The 17,207-nt window shown below is 36.8% G+C and overlaps 1 long non-coding RNA gene across 1 annotated transcript in view; it reads left to right on the top strand.

The window, feature by feature from the left end:
- The window catches only part of LOC146545216 (uncharacterized), a 31,368-nt gene extending 23,427 nt beyond the window's left edge, over positions 1-7,941 (top strand). Inside the window, exon 2 of the long non-coding RNA XR_014881548.1 lies at positions 1,600-7,941. This is a non-coding gene — a long non-coding RNA (uncharacterized LOC146545216). The remainder of the gene's footprint in view (positions 1-1,599) is intronic.
- The last annotated feature ends 9,266 nt before the right edge of the window (positions 7,942-17,207 follow it).

Here is a 17,207-nt window from a genome sequence, read left to right on the forward strand (position 1 = left end):
ACTGGCTCCAGGAAACTACATTCTCATGTCCTTTTTTTCCAGAAAATAAGGTACATATCATGATTCAATCTGTAGTTCTTTTCTGTCTACTTACCAGTCTACATATAACATGGATTTTCGTGTCTCTTGCTTTGCTCTTCATGTTTTGTGGGTCATTGTTAATTGAGATGCATAACTCCACTGGTAAGAGTCTGTAATGAAACTTTGTTACTTTCTCACTCTTAAATAAGAATTTGATATGTATAAATAGTACTTACCTGCTATTCCATTATATATTAAGAATTTGATTTTTATTTGAATGATGCTTGCATGTTGCAGCTGCACAGCCCTCCTAAAAACCACCATTCATTATTATGAGTAGGGCTGTAAATGCTCAGTAATATGAAATAAGGCATAGAAGTTTATGTCAAGAAATTAAAATTTCATGTTATGACAGTTACACCACTTTCTGATGCTGAGCTGTGACAAATGGTCTCTATCTGTTGACTACACCAGCTTTTTTCTTCCCTTCAATTTTCGTAAAAGAAAAAGGTTCAAGTCTCACTTCTGACTCAGTCTTGGTGAAACATATTTTACTTATGCTTCTGGCCTTGCTATAGTTGTGTCGTGGTTAGTATTTGCCACCCTCTGGGATTCTTATACTTCTCATGAGTTGCAATCACACTAGTATCTGTCTTTATTCAAATACTCTAAATGCAGTCATATTTCACTGAAAATTCTCACAATTGCCTGACTGAGAATTTCCTGTTAAATGCTGAGCAAGTTTAAGTTAAAAAGTTTAATGTAAAGAAAATGAAAGGACAAGGTCTTGATTAGAAATTCAGAAATTCAGTTACGAAATAAAATTATACAATTTAGTTCCAGAAAAGAACTTCTCTATTAAGTAACTCTCAACTATTTCTGGCTTTCAGCACACTCAGAAAACTTCCTTTCCTCTGCTCTTCTGCTTTACTCTAAACGTTTTCAAAACATGCCTTATCCCTTTTTTTTTTTTTTTTTTTTTTTTTTTTGATGGCACAGGTGCTCTTTCTCTTTCCTCTGTATTTATTTTTACTTTCATCCCTGGTTCTTTTTTTCTTAAATAAATTCAGCCTTAGAATCTCTATAAACTATATTTGTGATAGTTTTGTGATTTTTATCTTCTCTGATCTTTGCAGCTTAGTATCTTCTTCCTTCTTACCTTAGTCTTTTTCTCCTAGTTACTGAACTCCTCTCTGTTCCTTCTGGGTTTCTTTGTATTTCTATCCTTTTCCTTAACATGTTCTTTTGAAGTTGGTAGCTTGTGCCACTATAGCATTACCATGTTATGCAATAGCATGCTGCAAGATGTTGGTGAACAAGTATCTCTTCAGATTTACAACTTTTGTCTTGGTATTTGGTATATAATTTGAATATCTGAGAGCACACTGAGCATACTTAGAAACTTCTCCTCCCTTCACCATTTTTTTTAATTGTTGTTGCTTATGGGCATGCAGTTGTGTTCCTTAGCTGTACCTCTTCCTTTATGTATCTCTGTACATTAACGGGTGATTTATTTTTGTCAAGTAGTTACATTACTGCTATTTTGTTGTGCATTAACTTTGCTTTTCTCTAATGCAGAATAAAAATTGCAAATCAAGAGCTACAGGGAGGTGAGGAGGATGTATAATTCTCCTGCCACTGGTAGTTGCCTCCCATGAGAACCCACCATAACAACACTATTGGGGTTTACAGTTATTAGGCCAAAAGAACAACAGCGGGTGAACATCAAGGGAAAATACTGCTACAGAGTCTCTGGAAACTGCTGCCTTGGCTGTCTCAGCAAAAGATTATAGAGCTGCAAATTACAAGCCCTTAGGTGACTGTTTTTGTTTTTATCATGATGTGTCATGGGACTGCGCTCCTTCAACATGAGAAAAGAAAGGAAGAAGGAATTGTTAAACAACAGGGATTTGAAATATGACTTCTGTGGAAAAAGAATGGTCTGTTTCATCTGATCTTCTTCAATAGTCTTTATGAATGTGTTATGGCAAAGGTAGTTCCAGAAGCAGCTGATGTCAAGGGCCTGTTGATATTAAAATACTTCCTTTAATCAAGTCTGAAATATTTTAATAATCTTATTTAGGTTTATGTTTTGAATCAACAGTATTTTTGGAACATTTAAAATAAAAATAAACAGTCCAATTTCTCTCCATGTATGTTTTATTTCTGTGATTAGAAATATGAGTTATTTATTATGCTTTTGTAAATAAAAATATTACTGATTACATAATTTTGAAGACATTACATTTTAAGAAGAGTAAGTTTCAGCAACTGAACTACATTTACAAATTTTCCATTATCCAAAGCCCTAGTTAAAAATGGAATCCACATTCAGTTGTTTGTTTGCAAGACATACATAATAATTCAAGAGCAGGTGCTAAAATTACACACATGCTCATGAAGTTCTTTTCTATAATACATTTCTCTTTCTTGCAGTCAGCAAGTGGAAAAGGAAATTGTATTATGCTTGCTTTATTTTGTAGTAAGTAAAATAGTTTGTATATCTTTAATGAAATAAAATAACATTGCCACATATCACTAAGAAGTCTCCAAGGAATAATATCCATGGAGCAGCAGGTGTTGAGCCAGAGATAATATGCCTTTCTTGTGAATTGCTCTAGTCTGATTGAAGAAATTAGGTTGGCAGAACAAAGTCTATTACTTCATGAATATATAATAACAAATTAAGTTCTGTTACTTTTTGCTATGAAAACAGACTTCTGTTGAGTACCTTTGGAAGCTTTATCCACACACACTTGTGACTACTTTAATTAATAACTAGCACATTGCATAAGTCCAGAATATTGAAATATGAAAACATTATATATAAGAAATGATTTATTTTGAGCTGAAAATTAACATAGATGAAGATAACTCCTTACTAAAGTTTCAGTTTCACTTCTTAGTGCGTTCCAAAGCAAGGGGATTTAGTGAGCAATAGAAGGAGACAGGAGGTAAACAAGAGAGTACTTCCAGTCATGCCAAAATTAGATGAGAGACAATTGCTTAAAAACTTTTATTTCTGATAGTGATTTATTTTGAAAGTGTCATGAACTCACAAAGATTTGTTTTCTACACATATATATATATATATTTTTTAATGAATATTATACAAGTTTCTGTAAGTCTAGAATAGTCCCCAGGGAGGTGGTTGAGTCACCATCCCTGAACGTATTCGAAAACTTTTTGGATGGGGTGATCAGGGACATGATTTAGTGGTGGGTTGTTAGAGTTAGGGTAGTATGGTTAAGTTGAGGTTGGACTTGATGGTCTCTAAGGTATTTTCCAACCTGAGCAATTCTATGATTCTATGATTCTGAGTGCATGTTTACAACCATAAGCACCATTCCGAACACAATATTGTAGCCCAGAGTGAACTGCTTAAAAATGTGTAAGTTAATAAATAAATTAATTTTGGAGTATACTCAAAAATGGATCATCCTGATTTCGCCATTCTGCAACCTCTAAGCACTCACCTCAAAGACTTTTCTCAATCTGTTAAATTTTGCATCCAGTGAAGTATTTCATTTGTTTCTAACAGTATAATGTGAATGGAATTACAGAATGAAATAACTGTTCCTATGCTTAGATATTATGTGAATCCAAATCTCACCTAGGAATAATATTCACAATGGTATTTTGCCTTTGGCTGTCTTTTCTTATTTCAGGTTTGTTCAAATAATTCTATTTTAATGATAGTGACACGGTGAAAGAAAATAACAAAACAGATATGCTTCAAAGATGTAATGATTGTTTTTCACTTGAGTCAGATGAAGTGGAGTGAAGGAAATGCATAGATTTAATTTGTTAGTATAATAAAATGCACAGTAAATTAATTTATGGTATTCCCTCAGGTTTCCGCCCAAAATACAGGAATATGTTTGCTTATTCTTTCAAATTGAAAACTATTGTTTTCCTTTAGGATCTCATCCTTGTTGACTGTGAATGAGAATGTTTATTTCACATTCCCATAAACATACATGTTAATAAAATACGTCACATTTTTCTTTTAGTAAAAAGCTATATTTAATTTTGAGGGCACTCTTTTAGCAGCAGAACATGTTTAAATCTTCCTACCTTTCCTCTCTGTCTTTTCCCAAATTTGTGATGTGACCACAGTACTGCCAGTACCTCTGTATGTGATAAATCAGACTGGGATTTCTTCTGGGTTAAAATTAAATTAGATAAAAAAAAACAAGCAGTGATAACTCCCCACAAATTTTTAATCCAGAAAAATTATCCAGATTAAGTTATCATATTGTCCTGGAACATATAAACTTATTCTCTTAATTGGGATGCTAAAGAGTAGAAAGAGAGTTCTCACCTGGGAGAAAGGAATCCTAGGTTCTGTCCCTAGCATTGTTTATGAATTTATGAATTTTACATTAAACAAAGCACTGGGTAGAATACAATAATTTTAGGAGAAGCTGTATCATTATTATTTCTTAAAGGCAGTTGTATTGATGGGGGCAAGGGAGAAAATAGACAATATATATCTATCCTCTCTATAACTACTCAAAATGAGGTTGCAGCATGGAGAGTGTTAGTCTCTTTAGGTGAAAAGAGATAGAAAGCCAGGTAACAGCATCATGTTACACCAGGGGAGATTTAGACTGGAAATTAGGAAGAATTTTTTTAGGCATCTGTCTCGCTCCAATTTACAGGAGGGAGACGAGTTTCTTTTAATATAACATACTCGGCATAAGATTAAGAGACAACGGTTCAAATGTTGGTTCAACCGGTTTATTATAAATCCTAATCAGGGAGATGGGAAAGGGAAGGAGGGTGATAGAAAAGATAGGAAAGAAGCAAGAATTGTGTAAAGCGAGGATAGTCACCACCAGGATCCAGCAGCCGTCCCATTGCACGCTGTTTCATAGGTCCGAGGGAAAAGCAGCAGGGAGGAGTGCAGCAGTAGTGTAGCCGGCCTTGGGCAGCAGGCAGGTGGCAAGAAGAAGTCGCAGAGCCAATCCGTGAGGAAGCAGCAGGACTTAGGTAGCAGGCCCAGGAGAGTCCATCAGCATGCAGAAATTCTGTAGTGAGGAATCTGATGGCAAACACGTTGGTTCTTCTTCAGCATGCCGGTAGAGCACAGAGCAAGTCCAGGAGGGAAAGAGGCAGGTCATGAGGCTTCTTGTGTCAGAAACCTCTTCTTCATGAGAATCTGCTGCCAGAAACCTCAACCTCATGGTTATAGGTCCCCTTTTTATCCTTCTTCTGCTAGCATGGCATTCCTGGGCACTTGGGTAAGAGTCATGTGAGCACCTCCTGAGATGGCCATCTTCCTCAAGATAAGCCCACAAAAAAGACTGCTTCCTGGCCATTAATCTGTGGCTTATCTCTCTCTCGTTGCCTCTGGCCTTATCCATCTATGTTCCTCAGATAAAAGGATTTTGCAATCCTTGCCCAGGACTTGTCCATCAATGTTTTCCAGACAAAGGATTTCTCAGCCCTTGCCCAGGACTTGCTTAGACTTGTTCATCGGTGTCCCCAGCAAGCTTTGAGACAATGATGTAAAAGATTAATCTCTTACAGCATTGGAAGTTGGTGGAGCTGCCATCCACGGAAGTACTTAAGGGATATGTGGATTTGCTGCCTAGGGACATGGTTTATTGGTGTACTTCTAATGTTAGATTATAGATGGAGTAAGCAGTCTTAGAACTCTTTTCCAACCTGAATGACTATATGTTTCTGTATTGGACATACAAACCCTGGATTAGAAGTAGCCACATTCATATTAAGAGCAATTGTTCTGAATCTAACTTCAACTTCATTATGTTAAAAAAGGATTTTGATCCAGCTGGGGAAATGATCCCCATTCCTTGAGCCACATGATGCGAAGGGGCTTAGAACATCACTGCTCAAATCTAGCACCATTAGAGACGGCCAAGAAACAATGGACACATCACCTTGTTCAGCACTGTTCCCACTGGCATGGCACCTAACTATCTTTCTCATAATCTTTAACATAGTCAGTTTTTTATTAGTTTTTGTATAGTTTTGTTTTGCTTTCCATGAGAGGACATCCCTAGAGTTTTGAACAATTATCAAAAGGCTAGGCTAAATTCTTCAAATACAAGCAGTCTTTTCTAAATCCTCTTAATCCAGGATAGTTTGAGGTATGCTGCCATAAAGGCCTGAATCCGTTCTGTAGCATCTCTTCGGGCCTGAGATATTTATTTACTATTTAATGACTCTCTTAGTCATAGTGCATCCTAGCTGAGAAGTCTAACAGGAAAGAACCATTGCTTGCAAATACTGTTGTAACCACAGGGACAAAGGTGAAATATGGATTATACTATACTGACAGTGTGGAATCATGAGAACAGAAAATTAAAGATATTGGTACCATGATATCCAAGGAAAAAAATAGTAAACTGAGCGATGATTTTGAAAGCCAGTTCAAGACAGAAATTTCATTTCTGAAACTCAGTATTTACCAATGAGACATATTTCTCCCTAATGCTACCCATGTGTGTCTACACATACATCCAGCCCTTTATCTTGTACTAGTTAGTATGGTTATCAAAAGTTGGTAGGCTTTTTTTCCTACAATGCTAGGCTAGAAACTAACCTACAAAGAAGAATGACAAGCTTTAGTCTTAAGCAAGATATAGTAAATCTGATGTTCATAACATTCATGTGAATTAATATTGCTAATTGTATTTAAAGAGAACTTTAAGATGTGCTGCTATGTGTTGTTGAGTCTTGCTAAGTAACTTCTCTAAAGCAATGAAAGTACTGGGGAACCATAAACATGGTGAGCCCTTGGGCATAATTCTCATTGCTGTTTTATGAAACATCATTCATTTTCCTCTTGTTTTAAGGTTCTAACTTACATATTTAAAGAAATTTCAGTCTTGTGACTGTGAGCTCTGCTGATTTCTTTGAAATCTTGCATTCTTAATTTCATTGCTGTCAAAAACTCAGACTTTGGGAAATGCTTGTATTTTATGCTAATGATTTCTAATATTAATTTGTTGATAGCTTTATATCTTCTTATATTTTCTATATATAATATTCAAAACAAACAAAGAAAAAATCACATTCAGGAGACAAAGGAAAAAGCTACAAATTTGCGTTATTATTGCTCTATATTGTAAAGAGTCAAGCTATACTATAGTGCTTTCTTAGAATATTTATACATATTTATAAACAGACTGAATCCTCCTATGGATTTTTCTGAGAACACTGAAAATAAGCAAATTATAGTAACTAACTGGTGCTACATAACTCCCTTTTATTTATTTTTTTTAAAGTAGAAAATTCATGAGTAGAAGACCTATTTTAATCTAGACTAATCATTTTCAGACTCAAAAGCATTATGAAAGAGAAATCAAAGCATGATAATTAGGTAGTTTATAAGAGAAAGCTTGAGGAAGGCATTTTTTGAATCTATGCTGATAGTAAATTAAAGCTCCTTAATTCCCCATTATTGCATAACAGAAATTTTGTCAGTATCTTCAAATGAACAAGCAATTTAAAATCTGCCATGTATGCAGGAAAATGACAGAGTTTCAAGATTTTGTCTCTGTACTACAATGATGAACTGACTACAAAACCTTGATGCAAAATTTTTTATTTACAAAGGAGAGTCTGAAACACATGGAAAACCTAGGAAAAAAAAAAACACTTAAAAAATAGATGAATTGTTGTCATGGCTGTCACTAAACACTTGAGAATGTTATAGAGAATATTTTGATGTAACCAGTGCAATAGCAAAGGGTTTCCATCTGCTATGTGATCTTGTAAATAAATATATGGAGGCTAATATATTCACAGGAATAAGTTCTTGTTTATTTTTTATTTTTAATGTTGGAAGAAAAGTGTTGATTGTAGTATTTTCTTTTTATGATATGTATGTAGTCCCTTATGGAGTACTCCACTTGTTTCTCAGAATAAATGTTAATCTTTTGCTCATTATTCTGGAGCAGCATCTCTTTAATCTGACTATGAGAATAATCTGAATATAAGAAACTCAATACAAACATATGATGAACCCAAATTTCTAGTAAACAATGACAAAATGTTGTATTGCCTTCTAGGGTACCTTTCACATAAACATACATGATTAATTAAAAAAATAAAAAAAATAAGAAAGGGTGAAACTATGAAGGGGAAGACAGCAGACAGAGGCTGCAACTATATTTGAGAAAAGCAGTGTAACTTGTTGTAAAGTAGCAAGTTTGATTTCTACAGTTAGGTATAGTTCCAAAAAAAAAGTTACCTATTGGAGTTCTCTTATATTCCATATTATATTCCATGTAAACCTGCCACTTCAGACATGTTCTCATTATTCTTTTCTCTTTCTCATGGCTAGTTTCTTTTATGTTATTTCCTTCAAAATGTTCCACTGACATCATTTGAATGTTTTTATGCTGCATATTTAGATGCACTGAAAGCATCAAGATCCATTAAACATGACATATTGTTGCAGAAAATTTATTTGGAATATGTTTAGCTGTGAAGTATGGTTAAGTGTAATTTGTCTGTAGTGGATCTCACAGTGACATTTAGTACTTCCTTTGTTCTTCATAGTATCTCTAGAATTAAAGAAAAATCCTCAAACTTGATCACTACAGGCAAAATCATGGTTAGAGGTAAGCCATCAGTTGTATGTTTTGTACATGTTCATCTATGCCTTTTGCTCTTTTCTTTTTGTGCATCTGTCATATCTGTCAAGGTTTTTAAGTTTCTTGTGTTCCATTTCTTCATACAGTCCTATTACTACTTAGGCGTGAAATAAAATATTACCAATACTTAATTGTACACACACATTAAAAATAATAATAATAAATAAAAAATTAAATTCTTTTAAGGTTATATGCTTATTTTTAAGCATTTCCTAACAAATCCCCTAAAGTTGAGAGGACATGCTCTGGCATCTTTGCTTTACAATCACTGCTTATTCTTGCAGTTAATCATGAAACGTCATGCTATTACATTATGTCATGAAAATAGCGATGCAAAACAAGCTAAATCCCACTCTCCAAGGAATGTTTTCTTCCATGCTAATTGTTTGTGTTAGCAAAAGGACAGATGTGAGATGTGGTGGGACACTATCCTCTGTTATTAGGTAAGGAGAGTGGTACAATGGAGATTCACAGCAGATGAAACATCATTTGCACAGGCAACTTTGATGACACATTGTTATCTGGAATGGCAGCAGGATACAGAAGAAATCTATAGATTATTTCTCTGCCAAAATTTAGCAAGGCTTAAATAATCATGCACTATAAAAGCAAAGCAAAACAACACAGAAACAAAAAACCCCAAGTTTTTCTAAATTTTTAGCACCTAGTTAAATGGCCATACTTTTGTTCTCCCACATCTTTTTACCAAAAAGTTTTCTGAACCTATTAAAAAAAACTGTTAAAAAATATTTAATGGATCTAAAAATATGCTATAGAATCTAATTTATTTCTGAAAAATTTACTTGCAAAATGCATCACTTAATTTTTATCTCCAAACACTTGCTGATCATGCCTATTTTGCAAGTGAACAAATTATTCATTGATGAATCAGATACCCAAGTTGAATTCATCTGAAAACATGAATTCCCCTCCTTACAATTCTACAGGTGAAAGATCACAGAATGGCCAGGGACCTCAAGGATCATCAATCTCCCCCTGGTGAAGCTGTGCTGGCTGTCTTGGATCACACGCTCATTCCTCATGTGATCAAGCATGTAATCCAGGATGATCTGTTCCATGATCTTCCCATGCACAGAGGTGAGACTCACCAGCCTGTAGTTCCCAGGGTCCTCTTTGCTCCCATTCTTGTAAATGAGAGTGACGTGACCCTTCCTCCAGCCATCCAGGACCTCACCTGACAGCCACGACTTTTCAAATATGATGGAGAGCAGCTCAGCAACCACCTCAGCCAGCTCCTTCAGAACCCTGGGATGCACGCCATCCGGTCCCATAGACTTGTACACATTCAGTCTCATGAGGTGGTCTCAGTCCTGCTCTGCCCTCACAGTGGTGGGAGAGGGGGGGAGGGGGGAATTTACCACCTTGGTCTCCACCTAGAGGTTTAGAGATGCAGGGCTCAGGACATGAGAAATACTGGAATCCTGGCCGCCAGTGAAGACCGAGGCAAAGAACTCATTCAGTACCTCAGCCTTCTCTTCGTCCATTGAAGCCAGTTCTCCTTTTACATTTACCAAAGGAGGTACACGCATTTTGACCTGTCTCTTCTGGTCAATGTACCTGTAGAAAGTCTTCCTATTGTTTTTCACGTCCCTCACCAAGTTCAGTTCTGCCTGTGTCTTGGCTTTCCTGATCCCACACCTGCAAGTGCAGACAGCATCCCTGTATTCTTTCCAGGTGAAAGATAAGTGACTTATTCACTGCACAAGGCAAATCCTCACAATGTGCTTGTGAGGATATGACCACTGGGTTATCATGCTCTTGAGGAAAATTAGTTCCTTGAGAATTATGCCAGAAACTGGCACCACTGAAAAAAAAATCTACTAAAATGTTATTTTAAGCTACAATTTTTACACAATTTAATTTGTAAATATGATAGAAATTGGAGCAGAGAAAACATGAGCCTATTTCCTAAACACACGTGAATATTTCTTGTAGAGAAGCTATTACTGAGATCAGCATCTTTCTTGAGCTCCATTTGACTTGCAGTGCAGTTCTGAAGAGATTTTATGAAGACTTGACTGATCAGAAATTACATTCCAGTGAGTGTGTCAGCTCCTGGCCTCAGAACCAATTAAACTGAAGCATGTAGGAAGTGTAGATGATGTTTTTTTCTGTACAGTGGTATATCAGAAACACTTGACATTTGCAGTCTTTCAGCAATCTAAAAGCTGAAAGAAAGAGATATACAGTAATTCCACTCCAAAGGAGTGTGCCAGAATACTCTGAACAGAAATGTAAGGAGGCAAGAGAAGCATATCCTTACAACCCAGTGCTACTGAAGCTGTTGTACAGCTTCTTTTTTCTTCATTCCTTCCTTCCTCTTCATTTTCACCATGATCTGAGTGGTATTTCTTCTGAGATAGAGTTTTAAATGAATAATTTGTACATGCTTTGAGTAGGTTCAACAAAAGCATTTCTGAGGCTATCATAAACTGGAGGATAGCCAATGTCACTCTGGTCTTCAAAAAGGAAGGAAGATCCGGGTAATTATAGGCCTGTCAGCCTCACCTCTGTCCCTGGAAAGGTGATGGAACAGCTTGTGCTGGATACCATCTCCAGATAACCGGGAGAAAAGGAGGTTATCAGGAGTACTCAGCACGGGTTCACCAAGGGGAGGTCGTGCTCGACCAACCTGGTGGCCTTCTATGATGCTATCACATGCTGGGTGGATGGGGGAAGAGCGATAGATGTAGTCTACCTTGATTTTAGAAAGGCATTTGATACTGTCTCCCACGACATCCTTATTACAAAGCCGAAGAAGTGTGGGATAGATGAGTGGACAGTGAGGTGGGTTGAGAATTGGCTGACTGGCAGAGCACAGAGGGTCGTCGTTGGTGGTGCAGAGTCTGGCTGGAGACCTGTAACCAGTGGTGTCCCCCAGGGGTCTGTGCTGGGTCCGGTCTTGTTCAACATCTTCATCAATGACCTTGATGAGGGGATAGTGGCCACCATCAGCCACAGTTTGCTGATGATACGAAGTTGGGAGGATTGGCTGACACGCCTGAAGGCTGTGCTGCCATTCAGCGAGACCTGGACAGGCTGGAGAGCTGGGCAGTAAGAAACCGGATGAGGTTCAACAAAAGCAAGTGTAGGGTCTTACACCTAGGGAGGAATAATTGCATGCACCAATACAGGCTGGGGGATGAGCTGCTGGAGAGGAGCTCTGCAGAGAGGGACCTGGGTGTCCTGGTGGACGACAGATTGGCCATGAGCCAGCAGTGCGCCCCCGTGGCCAAAAAGGCCAATGGCATTCTAGGGTGCATTAAGAAGAGCGTGTCCAGCAGGTCGAGGGAGGTGATCCTCCCCCTCTACTCTGCCCTGGTAAGGCCTCATCTGGAGTACTGTGTCCAGTTCTGGGCTCCCCAGTACAAAAAAGACAGGGATCTTTGGAAAGAGTCCAGCGGAGGGCCACAAAGATGGTGAAGGGCCTGGAGCATCTCCCCTGTGAAGAAAGGCTAAGTGAACTGGGTCTGTTTAGCCTTGAGAACAGACGACTGAGAGGGGACCTGATCCAGGTTTATAAATATCTGAGGTGTGGCGGCCATAGTGGTGAGGCCAGTCTCTTTTCAGTGGTACGTGGAGACAGGACGAGGGGAAACGGACATAAGCTGCAGCATAGGAAGTTTCGCACGAATGTGCGTAAGAACTTCTTCACGGTGAGGGTGACGGAGCACTGGAACAGGCTGCCCAGGGGGGTTGTGGAGTCTCCTTCTCTGGAGATATTCAAGTCTCGCCTGGACGCCTACGTGTGCGACCTGGTGTAGGGAACCTGCTTTGGCAGGGGGGTTGGTCTCGATGATCTCTAGAGGTCCCTTCCAACCCCTACAATTCTGTGATTCTGTGATAGAATAGATTCAGGAGTGAATTAGTAAACTGTGGGCACTAGAATAGCAACAAGAATATTTGACAAGTCATGGCACTTAGGTGAAGTCTCTGGAAACGGAAAAAAAAAAAAGCAATATAGCACCCATTTTTAAAAAGGGTAGAAAGGACAACCCAGGAAACTACTAACCTGTCAACCTCACCTCTGTGCTGGGGAAGATCATGGCAGTGATTCACCTGGAAGCTAGGCTAAGGCACATGGAAGAGAGAGAGGTTATAAAGGACAATCAGTTTGGCTTGATGGTTGGACTAGATGATCTTAAACATCTTTTCCAACCCTAATGATTCTATGATTCTATTAAATCCAAAACACACAGAACTCATAACTTTAATTTCTAATGTGTAACACAGCAGGAAAGTTAGTCATGATCACAGTTTCTTGCATCCTGAGACATTTCCCAGCTACTAGCTTCTAAATTTTAATTTGTAACAACAAAAAAATACATAATAATACAAAAGAAAGAAAAAAGAAAGGAAAGAAAGAAGGAAGAAGAAAGAATGTAGGAAAAGAAACAGTTACAGAAGTTAACCAAAAACTCTGAAGCAAGTTGGTTTCCAAAAAGAATACACAAAAAGGATTAAAATAAAAATACAGAAAGTGATAGGCAATAACATCTGGAAAAGTTCTCTTCAAAGTTCACTTATCACTGTTCTGGATGCAGTAAAGATGATATGTTCAGTAGCACCGCTGACTAAGCAGGAGAGAAGTATACTTTGCTGGGAGCTATATTTAAAGTAAAAGGCATTATATGGATATCATCATGATTGATTCTTATAGCATGCTGGATCAGCTAAAGGCTTGTAATTCTGACATTTTTGATTTGTATACAAGCAAAAAGGATTTTTGTCCCTCATGTATTAGCTTAAACTTCAGTACAAAATATTGCACACTAACAGGAAGTACAGCCCTATCTGCCAAGCAATGTTAAACATTATTCTATAAGAAATGTTAAACCACTTTTCTTGACATTCTATTTGATGTACTATAATGTGCAATAACTATTGCGGCAGGTGTGAACTAAATAAGTCATTGTGAGGGCTGGTAATACTGCATTTTCATAGCAGATCAGCACAAAGTGGTTCTGCAGCAGGTGCTGGTGCAGTTATGATAAAATGAGGACAGTCATAATGCTTAATGATTCCTAAATTCCCTTACTGAATATGTTTGCATATTGGCCTCAGTAATACATAATAAGAGAGGTTGATGTTTGAGATCACATATTAATATATATGTTTATAAAGTTATTTGCATGGCCACAACTAATCTATTCTGCTATGGTTCCCTATATTTAAAATAGTGCTGTCACTATTTTTATGTCCTGAACAGCTAAAAAATCTAAAATAAATAATTAAGATTGAAGAGGCTATAATACCATATTTTTTTCTAGAAAACCTATTGAATAGAGAATTATCACCATATGGTTCAACACAGTACAAGTGAAATGTCTTGATCTGACTATTGAAAGAGATAACATGTATTTGCTATGTAGAAAATATTTTAATTCCAGTAACATGGTGTATTCATATTAATTTTATATATATTTATGAGATTGAAATATATATTTTTTCCATCAGTAAGGATGACGTTAAAATAACCATTATGAGTGTGGCGAACATGGAGAGAGTTCATATAACATGCAGTCATTTTTGTATGAAAATCTGCTTAAGCTTTTCTAGTGAGTTTCCCCTCCTTTCTAAATTCTTAAGGTGCTGTTTCACTTATAAATCAGTTTTCATCCTGTATATGCTAAGTGCTACATCCTACGAAGGGAGGGAGAGATGATCAGATTTCCAAATCCTCCCTGGATCAGTTAAGGCAAAAATCACTTTCAAGATCCAAACACAATCATTATTTTTAACAAGAATCTCCATACTACAACAGTCTTAAAAGTTATGCAGTTAAACTATGAAATTTCAAAAGAAACTGAAATAAGCCTTGCATTGCTTAACAACTTTGTGAGAGAAAAAGAAAGAAAAGAGAAAGATAGAGTGGACTGGGGGTTGAGGGGGAGAGGACAAAGAAAGAGATCATCAGTCTGGGTACCAGTATGCATCCAGCCGACATGGAGAGGAGGGAGGGAAGGCAGTTCATGTTCTGTGGAGTGCTCATCCAGCACTTCTAAAGTTCCAAACTCAGAATTCTCAGAATTCCCCCCAGACTTCTCCCAAACATCCCTTTATGCCTACTAGATTTACAGGATTTGCCATCAACAAGTTCTCCATTAACAAGTTTATTGTCAGTATATTCATAATCAACAAGATTTCAGTAAAACTTTGAAGTAAACTGAGGAGTTTTGGACTAGAGGAAGGCCATCCTGTCTCTGCAGGACTCCTTTCTCCAATCACATCTCCAGCCATTAGCCTGTTGTCATGGTGATCATCTTGCCTTATAGACAATTCCAGGCATGCCACAGATAAAGTGTTTTGGTCTGCTACAATAACTATTTTGATATATTCAAAACAAAATACAAATGTAATGGAATGCAAAAGATTATCTACATTCACGGATGATTTATGGGCATATATTTTTAAAATTAATAAATACATTCAGTAATTCATCTTTCTATACAGCATTTAATCTTTAAACAATTTTACTTTTTTTTTTTTTTTTGCTTTTTTCCTCAAGTACCATTTTACGACCTTAATCAAACTAAAATAACAGCCAAAAACCAAAGAAGGATGTAAAAGAAACCTATCAATCTCTTATCAATTCACAATTATTTCTACAAGTAGTATATAAGGCAGACAGAAATATTACTGTAGCAAACACCACATCTCTGAATTTGTTTGTAAGAACTGCATTAAACACCCTGTCGCCAACTCTAGATCAAAGTCAAGCAAAGAAATTTCTCACTATTATTAAATATAGCAATTAATTTTATTCCTTCACTTTGTTATTCAACAACATCTCATAAAATAAAATAATTTCTTTCTCAGATTTACCTTCTAATCTGTCAATGTTCTGATACCAATATCTGCACAAAAGTAGTTAACTAATAAGGTATGTACAACAAGCATTTCAAAAACTTCATATTCTCTATCATTCCAGGAACTCAATACCTCTTGCTAAAACATTCATATTTCATCATCAATATGGAATGTACCTCAAAATACGCTGGGAGTATAAATTAGAGATAAACCTTATGCAAGCACAGATTGAGAGGAAAAAATTAACTATTTCAAATCATATCTGCCTAGTAAAATTCCTAATCTGTTTAAATAGAATAAATGGAGGGGAAAAGGAATTGCCTATGAATCGTTAAAATCTCAATAGAAGTTGAAAAGATCACTGTTTTTGAAGAGGAACATGCATTTCTAAGTGAATTTGTGTCTGTTTTTTTGGGTTTTTGTTATTGTTGTTGTTGTTGTTGTTTTGTTTTGTTTTTTACAGAATATGTCAATGAAATAGCCCTACAAAATATCTTTGATTTTTTCTATTTTCTTACATATATTAAACTTAAATGTTTTTTTTATTTATTTTATTTTAAAGTATCTTTTTCTGAAGCCAAACAATAGGACAAAAATAGTAAAACTAACTCTGAGGCATTACAGTTGCAAAAAGTACCTTTTCTCATTTATCATTATTATCAACATTTTTGTCCAAACATTGCAATAATAGTCTCATGTCAATTTTTTTTTATAATATGTAATATTTTCTTAGTCTTTGCTGCAATAGTTCTCTTTTCATACAGAAAAGATATTAACTGGACTACCTTCAGGTGTATCCTGTCCTGTCCAGCAGATGTGGGCACATTAATCTTAAGCAAACAGAACTTACCCTGATCATCCTTTATTGTCAGCTACACTTTTCTGCCACAAACATTGCTACAACACATAGGGACCTGGAATACACGGTTAAAAGTCCCTGAGTGCAAAAACAGGCTCTGTTGTCCTGACCAACCTCACTTGAGACCCCAGCCCTACACACAGTCATTTAGGTTCAGTTCTGAATAGACAGCATTTACTTTAGATACACTGCAGGTGCATTCAGACTTGTTGCCCATTGGTGTTGACTTAGTATCTGGGCTGCATTTTCTGACTGAACTTGCAGCTGACTGTATCAGTCTTGCTTGGATATATTGAACAGCGCCCCATCAGTGAAGGCACTCTCTAACCTGCATCCTTGACTACCAGCTGGTCCTTCCTCATGGAACAACTCTGATCTTAGCACTGCCTGACAGCCTAAGCAGACCTTGAAAGTAAGGAGGACATTGAATCTCTCTCCTTTTTTTTTTTTTTAAAATACCCATTGGTACTCGGCCATGACCTCAATTGACAGCAGTACACTTTTTTTTTTTTTCTTGGACTGCATTTTCACAGTTGACATACCTCTAGATGTCATTATTTTGACCTTCTTGCACTTTATTCATTTCAGCTTCTGGAGAACTTTGATTTTCCTTTGATGCTCACTTCTCCTAGACCATTTTTTGTGCATTTCAGCCTAGTCATGAAATCCTCACTCACCTAAACTGTGCTGCTAATTAATATGTCTGCTCATTTTTCTGCTCCTAGCGTGGACTATTTTTCTGCTCCAAGAAGACTGCCTTTGGAGTCAACTGGCTTTTTTGGCTCCTTTTCCCTTTGGGTCCCTTTCCCACAAGGTTCTGTATACCAATTTCCTGAGGAGATCAAAAATCAGTCTCCTAAGCT

Source organism: Meleagris gallopavo, chromosome 1, assembly GCF_905368555.1.
Source record: "Meleagris gallopavo chromosome 1, MGAL_WU_HG_1.1, whole genome shotgun sequence".
Taxonomy (NCBI): domain Eukaryota; kingdom Metazoa; phylum Chordata; class Aves; order Galliformes; family Phasianidae; genus Meleagris; species Meleagris gallopavo.